This window comes from Helianthus annuus, chromosome 4 (genome assembly GCF_002127325.2).
Source record: "Helianthus annuus cultivar XRQ/B chromosome 4, HanXRQr2.0-SUNRISE, whole genome shotgun sequence".
Classification (NCBI taxonomy): domain Eukaryota; kingdom Viridiplantae; phylum Streptophyta; class Magnoliopsida; order Asterales; family Asteraceae; genus Helianthus; species Helianthus annuus.
The window spans coordinates 138,358,099-138,375,989 of record NC_035436.2 but is presented as its reverse complement, the minus strand read 5'-3'; the positions used below and the strand labels follow the sequence as shown (position 1 = coordinate 138,375,989).

General features: G+C 36.9%; 2 long non-coding RNA genes across 12 annotated transcripts; one reads left to right on the top strand and one right to left on the bottom strand.

The window, feature by feature from the left end:
* Positions 1-1,100: 1,100 nt before the first annotated feature.
* On the bottom strand, positions 1,101-5,311 carry LOC110936769. Of its 6 annotated transcripts, none has more exons than XR_002590270.2 (8): positions 4,921-5,310; positions 4,696-4,819; positions 3,916-4,023; positions 3,760-3,849; positions 3,301-3,401; positions 2,930-3,159; positions 2,585-2,750; positions 1,101-1,674 (listed from the first exon to the last, which is right to left on the bottom strand). It is a non-coding gene; the product is annotated as an uncharacterized LOC110936769 (long non-coding RNA). The 6 variants fall into 6 exon arrangements; XR_002590271.2 differs by having other exon boundaries at positions 3,928-4,023; positions 4,921-5,309; XR_002590269.2 differs by having other exon boundaries at positions 3,760-4,023; positions 4,689-4,819; positions 4,921-5,311.
* Positions 5,312-5,463: 152 nt separating this feature from the next.
* On the top strand, positions 5,464-8,493 carry LOC110934813. 6 transcript variants are annotated; one of them, XR_004891224.1, is made up of 7 exons: positions 5,464-5,794; positions 5,881-5,964; positions 6,044-6,116; positions 6,554-6,931; positions 7,009-7,626; positions 7,716-8,119; positions 8,232-8,493. It is a non-coding gene; the product is annotated as an uncharacterized LOC110934813 (long non-coding RNA). The 6 variants fall into 6 exon arrangements; XR_004891223.1 differs by having other exon boundaries at positions 5,465-5,794; positions 6,554-6,684; positions 6,885-6,931; positions 7,009-8,119; XR_004891225.1 differs by having other exon boundaries at positions 5,465-5,794; positions 6,554-6,684; positions 6,878-6,931; positions 7,014-8,119.
* Positions 8,494-17,891: the final 9,398 nt, after the last annotated feature.

The following is a 17,891-nucleotide window of genomic DNA, read 5'->3' as shown; positions in this document are numbered from 1 at the left end:
GGAAACATATCACTTAGGTTGGTGAGTTTAAGGCTATGTACGGGGCGGTTCGGTTTTGAGCCATAACCAAAACCAAATTCGCGATGCAGCGATTCGGTTTTGAGCCATAGCCAAAACCAAATTCGCGGCAGCGAAAATTTAAAATGCGGTACTCGATTCCTGTTAGTTTATCAATCCTCTAGTGGGTTCATTCGTGCTTTGCGGCGGACAAACCAATTTTTAACAAAATTAATGTAGAAACGTAAAATCAACGGTACCTACATTATCACTTTCTAGCAAAATTTATATTTGACCGTCTCACTACGTTGGTACAAAGCTACTATACCATCACCCTTTAAAAAGTTTTTTCAAAACCTTGCTAATCATTTTCTTAGTATTCTAATTTCTCCTATAGATCTTATCTAGTTTTCCCTTTGTCTCATCCAAGAGTTAAAGTTCTTCGATTTCAACCCTTTTTTATTATATGCTTGATACAAATAAAGAACTTCACCAAAAAGGGCGCAAGAGTCAATTTCACTTCTATAATTTTACACACTTGCAATGAGCATTTAAATGCATCTATCTACCTTTCCAAGTTTTATTCCTAAAAGATTTATATATTTATTTCTTAGCATTAAGAAAATAAACTTAGTATTTATTGTTTACTTTTCAGGAAAAATGTACAGTATAAGAATTTTATGCATTTGTGTCCAAATAATAAACAAAATATTTGGATTTAACTATAAACGATAACTCAACCAAGCCGGGTTTGTTATGGTGTAACTACGATTTTATTCTTATGTAAAAATGTTGGTTAAAGGTCGGTGTTCTTTTACATGTTTACATGAAAAGGGAGATGTAAAGCTAGTAGCATTAGGTCAAAGGTTGGTGCTCTTTTAGACCCACATTTCAACAATATAAAAACACAACAGAAACAGTCCACATCATGCATGAGTTGTAGGAACATCTCAAGTCTCAACTTAGGTGGATACCTGCAAGTACATGTACAGATGTCCACAAGTACACTAAAGAAGAGCTTTATATTCCCTAAATTTGGGAAAGTAAACTAAAGAAGAGCTTTATATTCGCTAAATTTGGGAGGCCATTATTTGAAGTTTACATTCTTTTTTTTTTAACAGCAAACGACATTTTATTCATCACCAATTATATACAATGTTTTGTAAGTAAGATACCAGACCAATACATTATACATGAACTCCCACAATTTCTCCTACTAACTGGTGCATTATAAAGTAAGAAAGAAAACTACCTTTTCCCACAATACCCTCGAGTGACTTAGGGATAGTAAGTGATCCAGCAAGATCATTAGCCCAAATGTTTATTTCCGTCAACAACTCCTGCAAACAGGTATTTGCCTGACGGGAAGCTGCTTTGATCAAACCGAGTCTTTTCACCACGGACCAAATCAAAAGTGTAACCACTAATGCCAGGCAAGGAAGTTAGCGTTTTGAATGCTTCAGCTGGAACATCGGCAAAGTAGGTTGCAACGATAACGTTAAGACCCGAACAAACCGATTCTAACGCAGAGTACACCTTAGTGAAGGCTTCCAACTGTAGGGCTTGAGATCCTTCACGAGGGTAGCCTCGTCAAACTGAAACTGGATCCATGTAGCACCTGCTTCCTTCAACTCAGCGATAACTTCCTTGCAGGAGTCGTTCTTGTTACAATACGAACTATATAAACGAAAATAACGAAAATGAGTAAGAAAAAGGCATACTTATAGATCGGAAAGATTTTATCATACATTTGAACCCAAATACAACCCGAAACTTCGTGAGTTGACCCGAACACGACCCGTTCAACCCGATTTTTTTTCTTCTTAAATTAATATATTAAAATTAAAATTTACTTAAAAAACACAATGTCTATAATACAATTATATTTAGATTATAAAATCTCATGTTAGTTTCTCTTTTTAAGTTATAATTATGACATAAAATACACACCCCGGTTAATTTGACATCAAACATATTATAAGAAAATATAATATAATATACATGTGTTAAACGGGTCAACCCACCAACCCGACTGGGATGACCCGAACCCGACCCGTTAACCTAAATAGGTTCACGGATTCAACCTGAAACGAACCCGTTTAGACTAAACCTAAACCCCCGACTTCCGTGTTAGGTTTGTGTCGCCTGTTCGGGTCGTATCAGAAATTCACACCCCTACAATTGGCTTTTTTGAGGTTCGGATATTTGTACAGCTATAATATATACATATATATTTATTTAAAGGTTGTAATATGTACATATGGGAGCAACACTTTGATGACACTTTCAGAGAGCTCTGAATAAGTTGTGTATGTACCTCTTTTATTATTTGAAGCATTTTATAGAACAGTTGGTGTGCATCTTTAAACGTTCAGTTTAAACAACAGAAAACATTAGCCTTGAATATGTACCGGTCCTTTTTTATTTGACATAATTTTTATTTGAAAGAAACCTGGACAAACCTGTGTGTTTCAAAGTTTTAACCAAAATATGTACTACTCCCTTGTCAACCCAACTCGACCAGAAAAATTTTGACCCACACCAAAAAATCACATGTTTGACCCATACCAAACCTGTCAATTTTTACCTCTGAAAAGTATGTTCAAGCTATCATGAGTGTGCAGTACCTTCACCTCTAATCCAACAACCTCAGAAGCCAGCAAACCTGTCAATATTCGATGAACACGTTTTTGGTCTTCAAAGAGATAGCCGAGTGTGCTTCGTTAACTATTGGTGGAAGAGACAACACGGTTCTGCAAAAATCAATTGGTAGTTTGTAGATTAAATGATTAACCTTTTCTTTTTATTTTGCTCCTACATTCATTCATTTTGATGATCAAAAAATGGTATTGCCTTTCAATCATCTCATGTCTAAATTGACTTCTTTTTTGTGACAAAATGCATAACTATTATTTAGTGATGAGATGCTTACCACCACGGGACATCCCCAACAACAAGCATCATGTCTCGTTCATTGTCCTCATACACTAAAGTAAATGAATAACTAAAGGGCTGCTGCCAAGCCTTCTAGAAGAATATGTCACCTCTAACCACCATCTTGTGGCCAAGTTGATTGTAGGAGATGGTCAATGTCATATACATCAAGTATCACACAATGGTCGTCTTCAATCGTGATTCTAGCTGCAGGCCGGTTCCCGTTCCCTGTTTTAAAACACGTCGATAATCAATTGTGAAAATAACAAAGACAACTTGGTAGATGTATAAACAATATGCAATAAGATTCAAATAGAAAGCACAGACAATTGAAACTGAAGAAAGAAGAAAACACCATGATGATCACACCTGAGCCCATTAGAAATAAATTGCTTTTTTATCCAGTACTCATCTCTAATGATATCGACTGATGAACCCAGTACTCATCTCATATATGGCAGCGAGAACCCCTAAAACACAAAAAGCATTAGCTGAACAGTGAATGGGTCAAAAAAGTTTATCAGGTCTAAAGGGTTGAGAGCCACTCCAATTCTAATTTTTAGTGCATACACTTGAAATCATATTTCATTTTGTTAAAGTATATAAATTTTATTGTAAAAAAAGCGTTCTGGGATTTAGTAAACCATTCTTTACTTCATTAAAAAATTAACACAAAAGGTGATTCGAGGATCATCCCAACCCAATACAGCCCATCTCAAAACAGAACTTGTTTTGACCCGTTATCCAACCCAAGCATCTAGCCAAATCAATAGTTTCAAAACAAATTTTGCCTTCAAAAGGTGCAGTAACTGTAGTTTTTGTTGCTACCTGAGAACTAATAGTTTGTGGGACTATATCCTCAACTCGTCTAAGACTATCTTCTAGATTAAAGGAGTAACATCAGAGTAAGCGAATACCCTACAAACGCCCAACATTGTACATTTAGGCATCAATTATCATACAACATTATAAGAGTAAAGTTACCAGGTTTACTACATTCTGCACAATACTGAAGTAAAGTTACTATATGCAAAGAACATAACTCCTGAAACCAAGCAACACGATAGAAACAGCTGACAAGCAATACGCAGCCTGCAAAACACAGTTTGGTTAGGTCAAATGGGTTATCTTTTATCTTAGAAATTGATTGAACGGGGCAAGACAAAAGTAACACATGAGCTCAGATGACGTAGCCATTTTCTTTTTACAAACAAGGAAACTCTAAGTAATCCCCATGTAGTGTAATATCAATCTTCTTTTTCATGCGATGATAGTGCCGACATAATCATCATGTTGGTAACCCTTTAATTAAGCAGAAAGCAAGAAAACAACCCACAAACCAATATATTTCTATGTTTTGTGTGGAAACTTAACAAAGATGTCATAAAAAAACACATAAATCCATCAAATTCTGATAAAATCGAGTTCTGTATCAAAATCCCACAAATAAAAGGCTTTATGGATGCATTTAACAAAGGCAAGCACGAATTAAGAAAAAGCACCAGGCTTCTTTTTCTTTGGTTTTCTAACAAAACCACTGTTTTCTTTTTAGCCTTTTTAATAATAAATAAACTAACCAGCAAATGAAATAAAAACAATATAAATAATCCCTGTAAAAAGCTTCAACCTGGTATGACTATAGATTTAGGGTTTTCATCAAAAACATATGATTAAAAGCAATTTGAGCTAGATAGGGTAATTAATCAAAAAATCAACTGGGATATAAAAATAAGTAACAGAAACTATATTTTACTTACTTTTTACCTGTTTATACATTATTATTAAGATGAAGTATGAACAGAGGGAGTGGACGATGAGAATCTTGTTGGTTTACAGCCCTTCTCTTTCTGTAATTTATCCATCACACCAGATGATTCAATCTTTATCTCTGAAATCAAGAAACCTTAAAAAGTATCAAGAACCAAGAAAAAAAGAAAGGTAAAAAAAACCTAGGTAAAGAATACTCGCATGAAGATCTGTGCTGAAAACCTGTTTTAAGCATCAAACTTCAAAGAGATATAAAGAACCTGCGTCTAGGGCTCTGTCGCTCCGTTCTCCTCTACATGTGTCTGCATGAGGGAAGGTGTCCAGAACGGTGGTCGGCCCTCCTCCATAGCAGAGACTTATGGTGTATCGCGAAGAGAGATCAAATCCAAATCCAACTCCAGATCTAGATCTTTGACGGACAGGGAGAAAGAGTGTGTGTGTGTTTTAAAGTTTGAATTGAGGTAGGGATGAAGCTGGGAGTGATGATTATGCCCTGTAAATGAAAATGAAAAGAAGAGAAAAGAGGGGTGTATGGGGAATTGTGAGTGAGCGGGAATTCAAATATTAAACGAAAATTTTGGCCGCCCAAAAATTGAGTGACCAAAAGGGTATTATTGGAACTTTTGATAATCATGTGCTTAAAAGGCTTGTACATTATGCATTAATGGTGTTTTAAATAAATTTCAATGACCTTAAGAAGTCCTTTGGATATGCTTATCTATATATATATATATATAAATGAGATGTGATTTGGGCTATGTGGCATTGAATTTGGGACAATTTTGCTGATGTGGCAACAGTGTTTTGTGAGTTTAGGAGGGAAACCATTCTCAAATTCTCAATTCACAAACAAAAACACATTGGACGCGGGATCCGAATAAACTCCGGGTCGGATCAAATTGATTTGGATCCCTTATATTTTTTGAACGCTTTCTTCCTTCACACAATTCCATCAGATCTCCTTCGTCTCTATCATCACCCTCAAAACCCTAGCGGCGCATATGCATCATCTTCAGCAAATCCACACATGTTCTTCAGCAAATCGACGATGGTGATTCTCATGTTACCTTTTCACCACCGATTTTGTAGATTTGAGGTCTCAATCGAAACCCTAATGTTTTCTATTTTCAAATATGTCCTGTTTTTAGATTTGACGACTCTTTCTATTGTTTCAATGAACAGTTATTTTTCTTCCGTGTTCAATTTTGAATCTCGCTTCGTGTTCTTCTGGTTCAGTCATGTACGATCCATGGATTCAAGCATCAGGTAAGATTTTTTTTTCCGGACTCTTAATCTTTTTCGTTATCTATTGTATCACTGCTTTTGTTAATCGGTTTGACGACAGATTGCTCTAGCCACCGCCCCATCAATCAGGCTAGGGTTCCAACAGGTTGATCTAGAGCCAGTTTTGTTAACAGGTCTGCGTTTTTTTTCTTTTTATGGTTGATTCTCCATTATGGTTGCCGTTGATTCTCTATTTTTCTTTGTGATATAGGCTGATGTTTCGTCTATTTTACGCTATTGGGTTGAATTGATGTTATATACCTTTTACTAAAACCATCATTTATGTGGGTCATGTATGAAAGCTATTTTTCCAATACACAGATTTTAGTTTAGGTCAAATGTAGGATGTTGTGTACAGATGTTATCCATTTGATTAGATTTGGTGTTCAATTTTCTTCTTTTTTGTTTTATTTTTCTATGTTGAATGTATGCTCTAGAATTGTGGGCGCTGGCTACCAGAACCATAACTCTGCTTTACATATGTGCTTTAATATTTTTCAGCATCAACGCCTTTAAGTATCTAGGTTATCATATATTATCTCATGTATTTTTATATTGTTTTATGATGTAGCTGTGCTGCTCTTATTTTTGTTATGGAGTGGAATGGAATTGGGGTACTTTGAATATAGGTTAAAATCTGTCTAATTGAATGAGAAAGTGAAATTGCTTCGATACTATTTGCCTCATACATAACAATATCAGGTAAGGGATTCCTACATTCACTTCAATTAGATTGATCTCTTTTTATTTTTTGGATATTGTATATTGTATTTTCGAATTTAAAGTTTCTTTGTTCTCTATGGGGGGTTTTTGGTAATGTTTCATTTGTTATGCACATTTCATCTACCCCTGTTCATTTTCTTGAAAAAACTGTTGTTGTTAATCACCAAATTAGCTTCCAGGTGGATCAGATGTATGCTTTGGTCGGTATGACACTATTGAACACAAAGTAGGTGACTACCCTCCTTTCATATGGCCTTGAAAGGACTATTATAACCCCAAGTAAATCCTCATTTTGTTTTGTAGTCCAGAATGGTTATGAAGTTCATCATATGTTCTTGTGAAGCTATATAAAGAAGTGAACAAAAAAAAGAGATAATTACAAGGAAGTAATAGATTTTGTGTACTGGTATTCTTGTGCATTTGAATGCAGGTAATTTTGAAAAGTTTATGAAATTTGGGTTTTTGTTATTACAGGGGTACATAATTAACTTAGTCTAACCTTTTAGAAGCTGGCCATAACATACTTTTAAGCATTTTCTTTATGAGTATCAGATCATTAGTTAATAGTCTTTGTACTGTAATCATATTTGGTATATTTAATTTATTATTAGTAGGTGGTGCAATCAGTTCTTTTAACAAATATAAAATTAGCTTGAATGATTCTCACAAGTAGTTTTATTACGTGGGGTCCAAATAGTGTTCCAATGATCTCTATATATTAATACCAGCCTAAATGGAGTTAGAATTTTGTTAAAAATAAGTTTGATTACAGTCCGTTGGTAAAAGAGGCTGAAAGGCATGATAGGTAATCTCAGGGTTTTTTTTTATAATTTAAGCTTATGTCATGATAGCTAACCAATTCTTTGAAGACTAACATCATCTGTGGGGGATTGAGAAGCATGTTAGTGTATTTGGCCTGAGGTAAAATTCATTTGAAGACTAACTTCATATGTGTGAAATTTTTTAATTCTTTCAAATTCTCTAATCTTTATTTTCCTTTGTACTTCTAGGAACCCACAAGAGATCTAATATGGTGTTGCTGGAGCTGACTTTATGGTTGGCCTCACTAGGTCTTCACAAATCAAGCTGAAGAAGATGTGTAGTAGTTTTCAGAGACAACTCAAGGCTATGCTTCGCAAGAACTGGCTTCTCAAAATTCATCATCCGTACATCACTCTCGCATAGGTTATTCCATTGATCATTGTTCAATTTTCATTTTTGTAGATTCAAAGGCTCAATTTCACTGTTTAATTTGTGTAATTTGAATTTGATCACATACCTATGCTACCTCATGGTTAACAATGCAAGAAGAATAGGGCTGAAATGGAGAGACAAAGATCAATGGAGCTTGGATGGTAGACTGAAGACATTATATATAATTGATTTGAAGTCTTGGCCAATCATTCATTAATAGGTACTTGCTTGAAATACCATTGTATTTTGATTATTGGAGCTCCTAATTTGAGCGGGTCTTATGTGCTAACAATGGCTTTTTTTTTTCTTGGTTTTATTTGGTCTGAGATCAGATGGAATGAATTTGTCTATTGGTAATACTTTGATTGATATGTATGATGGATTCTATACACCTGATAAAAGCACGCCAGGTGTTGGATGCTATGCCAAAGAGACATTCTTTTTTATTGATCAGTCTATAAGCTTTCAGTTTTATATCTACTAGCATACTCTTCTGTGATGATGAATCATTTGAGTATATACAGTCAAGGAAATGTGCAAAATTTTAATTATTCGTTTCTTTTGAGTATATATAATTATGATATTTGTTGATTATTTAGGAGTTTAGTGGAAAAGTGAAAGTTATAAGGTGGATCTTGTGGGCACATGTCACACCACATAAGAGTATTATCAAAACTTATTGCATATGTCTCATTACCCAGGGCATGTGTAACACCCGGTTTAGCGGGTGTTAATCTCTTTGTATTTGTATGGCTTAGTTAAATATGTATCAGTGGTTATAATCATAATTTGAGATATTGTGATGATATGTTAGTTAAAGGTGACATATATTTAATGTATATATGTATTATTACTTCATAGTTCATAGTAATTAAGAAATATGTAAACTGATTTTTTCTTTATAATTAAATACACTGATAACATATATTGGATGATTTTGTGTGTTGATATCACATCTCCCACATACACTTCACTTTTTTAGTCGATTCTAATTCATTGTGCGATTTGATGAAGATTGATGCTTCGCAGTGTTCTGGTAAGAAATTTATCATAGGGCTTTTGTTTGCTTTGGCGTGCGACTTTTTTTTTGCTCTGCTTCGTAGGTTGTTGTTTGGATCTTTCATGTGTTATGGATACTTTATTGGCATTCTTTGATCTATTATCATTATTGCATGCTATGATTCTTATTGAATGTCTTTGGGTGTTTAATCTTCTCTGATTCTGGTATCCATTTATCCAATACATTGCTCCAATTTAATAGTTTTGCAACTTTAGATAAGAATTTGAATATGTGTCTTACTTGGGTAGTTGTATTGTTTATTTTGTACCAAGAAAAATTGTCAGGGTTTAATATTTTGTTAAGATAAGAATTTAAGATTTGAATTTTTTTTTTAAATTCATGAATGAATTAGATATAAATGGAATTTAGGTTGAGTTAAAAGTACTGATTGAAAGTTTAATGAGATATAGTAGTATGGGTTTCGATGGTTCAATTTAGTTAAATGCACAACAATTCAATTTCATATTCTTAATTCTTCTGGTGTTGATGGTTTAATGATATCGAATGCTTTACTTTCATATGTTTGTTGTTTTAAACATGGTGTATCAAATGCATTACTTTCATATGTCTATTATTTTAAACATAGATATGATATAGTCGAATCAAAGTTATGCTTCCGTCATGTTATTTGATAGGGTAAGGAAATTAATTGTGAGTAATTTCATAGCGTATTTGATACCATGTGTTTGTTGAACATGCAGTAGATATTGATAATGGCGTTGAGGACACAAACCTTAGCTTTATGTTGAGTGTGCATTATACATTGGTGATGCTCAATTTGGTTTTTTTATGAGAACAAGGTGCTCATTACATTGAGTACCGAATATTGAGACCTGACTATCAACTCTCACCTTGCCGTAACTGTAAGTTAATATATTTATTGCGTCTGTTTATTTTTTAGATTTCTCGGTATGAAAAGTTCCCCCATTAATCTATAGACATTAGGCTGATTAATATGTTACTGATAGTGCTATAGAGTTATGAAGATATCGTTCCCTCTTCCTATAAGTATGATGCATGCTATCACCATGTTTGTTCGTTCTTTTGTATTTATTTAATTAAGTTGTCCCTTTTCGTATCTATTTTGAAGGTTCCTCATGTTTGCACATACTGACTACTGTCTCATTGACCTTTTTAAAGATGGATATGTATGTCTCTTTTATCCTCTTGCTCTTAAATGTTGTTTCTTTCTATACGTTTAGCCTAAACTCCTGGGAGTGTTCTGGATTCCTGGTGCAACTTGGTAGTGCCTACAGCTGTAACACCCCGAAAATATTAATGTTACATTTTAAACTAAATACTAGTAGTAAGTTAAGATAAAAGACTAGGAAAGATAACCTAGTTAGTAGAAATCTTAACATAATATGACAAAGTATAACTAAAAACCCTTGTTCTATAACCCATGTAAAATTGAGGGACCAAACTTGCCAATTCTGGAACTTAAATTATTATTAGTAAAAATAACACATCAAACACACACCTAAGTGTGTGTTTGATCGATCAGAACGCAGGCAACAAAAGGGATTTCCCCTCAAACCCTAAAGTTCACAAAATCCATCAATTAAAGGTGCAAATCGAGTCCGAATTGAAATCTGAATAAAGATTTGTGATCACCTTGACCAAGGGATCGTAAGGTATGCAAAATTTCATGATTTGGTTCTACCTTAGATTTTAGATAAAATCATGAGGTTCAAATCTGATCATGCATGATGTTTGTTTTAATTGAAATAGTGTATAAGGATGAACCCTAGTAGATTTCTTGTTGAAATTTGGTTTAATTCTTGTAAAGTTCATGATCACCATTAGAGGTGATATGTGGGTTTTTGTAGAAAAGTATGAAACATTAGGATTTTGATGTGTCCTAGAGTAATTCAAGCTTTATGAACAAGATTCAGAAATTATTGATGTAAAAATTTAGCAAAATTGCTTAAATTGATGTTTGCCATGGCTAAATCATGAATGTTAAATTTAGTTACAATTGTAAGAAATTATGCACACAAGATGCTTGATAAAATGCCTAAAAGACATTGATCGACACAAATGTGGTGTTGGTAAAGTAACAAGCTTAATCATGAGCCGAATGGTTCTAATGATAATTGGCTTGTATGTTTTAGGCAAGACGAGTGAGGCGTCGGGAAGTCAAGCTGGTGCGGACGCTCGCCAAAAGGGAAAGCTCTAAGGTACGTAGTTAACGCTACTATAATATTGATAAATTAGTTTTCTTATTAATGGGTTGCTAGTTTGAACAAATTAGAATCGTGTTGGTTTGGTTGTCTAAAATGAGGGACTTCATAATGGCAACCCCAAACGAGTTAAAAATGATGGGTACAAACCGGGTAACGGAAGTACCTCATCCGTAGACCATAAACCCGTGTGTGGGATAATGGGAAGAATATTAGTATCACGCAAACCGGTAATGGGAGCGTGTGTGTTGAAACAAGGGATCCAAAATGGGTCGTGCTTGTTGCAAAGGAATACCCCGTGCTGCGCTTTGATGGCCGAAAAGTGCAGGAATTGGTGCAAACGGGTCAAAACAGCAATTAGGAAGAATATGCAGAAGCCACCGTAAATTACGGTACCACCGTAATTTACGGTGGAGGGTAAGTCATTACGGCAATTCTCTACTGACTTACGGTGAAACCACAAACGCCCAGCGCCCACCGTAAATTACGGTGACCACCGTAATTTACGGTGGAGCCCTGCCAAAATTGTTTGGTTTTGCAAAACTGTGTATATCGAATTCGTTTTAAGCACACACTTATTTATGTGAAATTTGAAGGATCCTAACATTATTGTTTTGTTAAAATTCCAGCTTTCAAGTAAGTCAATCAAGCGGATGGTGATCAACACAAGACTTATGAACCGAACACACTCAAGAAGATGATCTTCACTTTTGTCTTAGAAGTTCATTTGTGATAATTTTGTAATCAAAGAATTACCTATATGTTCTTTAAGTTTAGTGGTAGTTTTCAAACACTTATGTACTAAATGTTTTAAATGACTATGATCTTTCTTATCTAGTCGGTTTAAATATTGGGCATTTTAATTAGAGTGTTACAAGTTGGTATTCAGAGCTAAGGTTAAAGAGAATTGTGTTCGGTTCAAGGCTTGATCAACATCCGGTAAGAATTTACTTAAAGCAAATTAAATTTAAAAAGATTAAAAAGGGTAACGATTTATTGTGTATGGGAGGAGTATAGTGATATACTCGAACCCGGGAAGTACACTTAGTATAGATGATAAGGCAAAGTTATATACTTGGCCGGATAATAAGTACGAAGTCTCATGTAAGAGCATGAGAGCGATTGAACAAGATTATTTATCGGATCATTTTAACATTTCAGTAAGAAGATGTCGGGAGGTGCTAGTAACAATGTTCTATCCCTCACTACCGACGAGTTGAAAGAGAAGATTGCCGAGGAAGTTGGTAGGGCCATCGAAGTTAGTCTACCAAGATTTGTGGAAAGAATGCAAAACACCTTACTTTCGACTATGGAGGAAAGAATTGGTGAATTAAGAGAAGATCTTACCAGTGATAGAGGCAAGACTAAGGAAAAGAAAGGTTGTTCCTACAACAAGTTTATGGCGTGCAAGCCCCCGATATTCAATGGCGAGGTAGATCCAATTGCTTGTCAAAGGTGGATAAGCGATATTGAGGGTGTTTTTGAAAGAACGCATTGTGATGAAAGTGACTTCGTGGCATATGGAACTGGCCAACTTAGAGGCCAAGCCAAGGATTGGTGGGACAACCTCAGAAACGAAAGGGGTGCTGAAACAATAAGGGCGATGACTTGGGAAGCTTTCAAAGTACCATTCCTCAAACATCATAGCCCCAAGGCAGTGATAAATAAGATAAAGGAAGAATTCATGCAATTGAGGCAAAAGGGTGAAACCGTTGATAAGATTACGGGGATGTTCATAGATAAGCTCAAGTTTTGTGATGACTTGGTCAAAACTGAAGAACAGAAAATTTATTATTATCACACCATGCTTAGGGCCGAATATAGGGAGTTCATGACTCCCTCACATTATGAAAGCCTCACCGATATAATCAATGCGGCGCGGGAACGCGAGATTGAACTGAAAAGGCAAGTTGAAAGAGGTGAAAGGAGGGCCTTGGATGAAAACCCGAGTCCCACAAAGAAGCCGAAGGTAGCTGAATCTTCGAAGAAAGGAAGTGCAAAAGGAGGATCTCCGAGTTGCAAAACATGTGGACGCACTCATAAAGGTGAATGTTACTTCAAGAACAAACCTTGCGTGGCATGTGGCAAGATAGGGCATGGGGTTGCAAATTGCCCAGACAAAGTAACGGTGTGCTATAAATGTTACCAACCGGGTCATAAAAAGTCAGAATGTCCGGAATTGGTGGGAAAGAAAGAGAGTGCCGACTCTAGGGATGAGACCCCAAAAGCTAAGGCAAGGTCGTTCCAAATCACTGCTGTTGAAGCAAAAATGGAACCTGACGTGGTTACAGGTATATTTACTATAAATTCGATCCTTGCACGTGTTTTATTTGATACAGGTGCGAATAAGTCTTTTGTTTCACATAGATTTATTCAAAACCCCATGTTTACATTAACAAAATTACCTATGCCAATGGAAGTAGAAGTAGGTAATAACAAAAGTTTTCTTGTTTGTGATGTATGTCGGGAATGCAAATTGAATATCGATGGCGAGGAATACTCCATTGATTTAATACCCATGTCCATGGGTGAATTTCAAGTGGTCGTTGGAATGGATTGGCTATCCCGCTACCATGCTAAAGTGATATGCTTACGTAAGGAGATACACCTAACGTCTCCGAGCGGAAGGCGTGTCATCATCTATGGGGAGAAGGCTTGTAATCCCATGATATGCTCGATGATAGAAGCCCGCAAGTTTATACTACACGGGTGTAAGGCATATCTAACTTATATACGTGACGTCGAAAAAGAAACGCCAAGAATTGAAGACGTACCTGTGGTGCGTGAATTTAAAGATGTCTTTCCCGAAGATCTTCCGGGAATGCCACCAGAGCGCGAAATAGAGTTCGGGATTGAATTGACCCCGGGTGCTAAACCGGTTGCTAAGGCACCGTATAGATTGGCACCTTCAGAACTGCAAGAGTTAATGTCTCAGTTGCAAGATTTACTAGAGAAGGGATTCATCCGGCCTAGCGTGTCTCCTTGGGGAGCTCCCGTGCTATTTGTAAAGAAGAAGGACGGGAGCATGCGGATGTGTATTGATTACCGGGAGTTAAACAAACTCACGGTAAAGAATCGATACCCACTTCCAAGAATTGACGACTTATTCGATCAATTACAAGGCGCTAGCTGGTTTTCAAAAATCGATTTGAGATCGGGTTACCACCAATTGAGGGTAAAGGAAAATGATGTACCAAAAACGGCATTCCGGACACGATACGGCCATTTCGAATTTCTCGTGATGTCTTTTGGATTAACGAATGCGCCCGCGGCTTTCATGGACCTCATGAACCGGGTTTGCAAACCGATGCTCGATAGATCGGTGATTGTTTTTATAGACGACATCCTCGTTTATTCAAGAAACGAGGCGGAGCACGCTAACCATTTACGAGAAGTATTGGAGGTATTAAGGCGGGAAAGATTATATGCTAAATTCTCAAAATGCGCCTTCTGGTTACGAGAGGTGCAATTCCTAGGGCACGTCATCAGTGCCGAGGGAATATTGGTGGATCCGTCGAAGGTGGAAGCGGTGTCAAAATGGAGCCCTCCAAAGAATCCATCCGAAATTAGAAGTTTCTTGGGGTTGGCAGGTTACTATCGGAGATTCATTCAGGATTTCTCCAAAATCGCAACGCCATTGACCAAATTGACCCGCAAGAATGAGAAGTTCGTCTGGGGAAGCGATCAAGAAAAGGCATTTCAGACATTGAAGGAAAAATTAACCTGTGCACCGGTGTTGACTTTACCGGATGGTACGGAGGATATGGTAGTGTACTCGGATGCATCGCACCTAGGCCTTGGGTGCGTACTAATGCAAAGGGGAAGGGTGATCGCCTATGCCTCTAGACAACTTAAGCCGCATGAAACAAAGTACCCAACTCATGATCTTGAGTTGGCAGCCGTGGTCTTTGCCTTGAAAATCTGGAGGCATTACTTGTATGGTGTAAAAAGTACTATTTTCACTGACCATAAGAGTTTGAAGTACTTTTTCGACCAAAAGGAGCTAAACATGAGGCAGAGACGCTGGTTAGAAGTGGTGAAAGACTACGATTGCGAGATCCATTACCACCCCGGAAAGGCTAATGTGGTGGCGGATGCCCTTAGCCGAAAGGACGAATGCGCTCCAATACGAGTACGATCTATGCAGTTGGTAGTAACTTCAGGTTTGCTCGAGCGTATCCGAGAAGCCCAAACCGAAGCGTTAAAGAAAGAAAATTGGAAGAAAGAACGTATAAAAGGGATGGTAAAAGACCTTGCGGAAGGAAGTAATGGGATGAAATGCCGGAATGATCGGATTTGGGTCCCAAACACATGTGGTGTTAAGAGTCTTCTGCTTGACGAGGCTCATAAGTCTCGCTATTCGATCCATCCCGGGGCAACTAAGATGTATAGGGACTTGAAGCAAAACTATTGGTGGCCGGGGATGAAAAGGGATGTGGCTAAATACGTGGAGAAGTGTTTGAACTGTTTACAAGTCAAAGCGGAGCATCAAAAACCCTATGGCAAGTTGCAACCATTAGATATTCCGGTTTGGAAGTGGGAACAAATTACAATGGACCTGCTAACCAAGCTGCCCAGAACTAGTCGTGGTTTCGATGCCATTTGGGTAGTTGTGGATAGACTAACCAAAAGTGCCCATTTCATCCCTATCCGAGAAACTTATACGTCAGAGAAGATGTCTGAAGTGTATACTAATGAGATAATAGCACGCCACGGAGTGCCGGTATCCATCGTGTCCGATAGGGATACCCGGTTCACTTCAAATTTTTGGTGCGATTTCCAAAAACAAATGGGAACTAAATTGTTTATTAGCACCGCGTACCATCCTCAAACAGATGGTCAAAGTGAAAGAACAATACAAACAATGGGGGATATGTTACGGGCGTGCATAATTGACTTCGGGGGTAGTTGAGATATTCACCTACCGTTGGTTGAATTCTCATATAATAACAGTTATCACACAAGCATCGGTATGGCTCCGTATGAAATGCTATACGGAAGGAAGTGTCGAACTCCGGTATGTTGGGGTGAGGTTGGCCCGCGTGAACTTGAACATAAAGATATAATCGGACTCACGAATCAAAAGATCGACATAGTCCGAGCTCACCTAAGGGCGGCTCAAAATCGACAGAAGGCGTATGCGGACAAACGGAGAAAACCGATTGAGTTCCAAGTTGGTGATAAGGTTATGTTGAAGGTATCACCGTGGAAAGGAATAATCCGGTTTAGAAAAAGGGGAAAGTTAAGCCCAAGGTTTATCGGGCCCTTCAGAATCATCGAGCGAGTCGGTAGGGTGGCTTACCGTCTCGAATTGCCCCCAGAGTTGAGTGGGATACATAGCACGTTCCATGTATCACATCTCCGGAAATGTCTAGCTGACGAAACCGCGTATATTGACTATGACGACATCGAGGTAGATAATAGTCTCAACTACGCGGTGAGACCAATTGCTATTCTAGACCGTAAGGTGAAAAGCTTAAGGAACAAGATGGTCTATCAAGTAAAGGTCAAACGGGAACACCGAAAAGGATCAGACACCACTTGGGAGTCTGAAGAGGAAATGAAACGACTATACCCTACACTTTTCGGTACGTATAAGAAACTTCTGGCATATACATAAACAGGTTTCGGGGACGAAACCCTCTTTAAGGGGGGTGGACTTGTAACACCCCGAAAATATTAATGTTACATTTTAAACTAAATACTAGTAGTAAGTTAAGATAAAAGACTAGGAAAGATAACCTAGTTAGTAGAAATCTTAACATAATATGACAAAGTATAATTAAAAACCCTTGTTCTATAACCCATGTAAAATTGAGGGACCAAACTTGCTAATTCTGGAACTTAAATTATTATTAGTAAAAATAACACATCAAACACACACCTAAGTGTGTGTTTGATCGATCAGAACGCAGGCAACAAAAGGGATTTCCCCTCAAACCCTAAAGTTCACAAAATCCATCAATTGAAGGTGCAAATCGAGTCCGAATTGAAATCTGAATAAATGTTTGTGATCACCTTGACTAAGGGATCGTAAGGTATGCAAAATTTCATGATTTGGTTCTACCTTAGATTTTAGATAAAATCATGAGGTTCAAATCTGATCATGCATGATGTTTGTTTTAATTGAAATAGTGTATAAGGATGAACCCTAGTAGATTTCTTGTTGAAATTTGGTTTAATTCTTGTAAAGTTCATGATCACCATTAGAGGTGATATGTGGGTTTTTGTAGAAAAGTATGAAACATTAGGATTTTGATGTGTCCTAGAGTAATTCAAGCTTTATGAACAAGATTCAGAAATTATTGATGTAAAAATTTAGCAAAATTGCTTAAATTGATGTTTGCCATGGCTAAATCATGAATGTTAAATTTAGTTACAATTGTAAGAAATTATGCACACAAGATGCTTGATAAAATGCCTAAAAGACATTGATCGACACAAATGTGGTGTTGGTAAAGTAACAAGCTTAATCATGAGCCGAATGGTTCTAATGATAATTGGCTTGTATGTTTTAGGCAACACGAGTGAGGCGTCGGGAAGTCAAGCCGGTGCGGACGCTCGCCAAAAGGGAAAGCTCTAAGGTACGTAGTTAACGCTACTATAATATTGATAAATTAGTTTTCTTATTAATGGGTTGCTAGTTTGAACAAATTAGAATCGTGTTGGTTTGGTTGTCTAAAATGAGGGACTTCATAATGGCAACCCCAAACGAGTTAAAAATGATGGGTACAAACCGGGTAACGGAA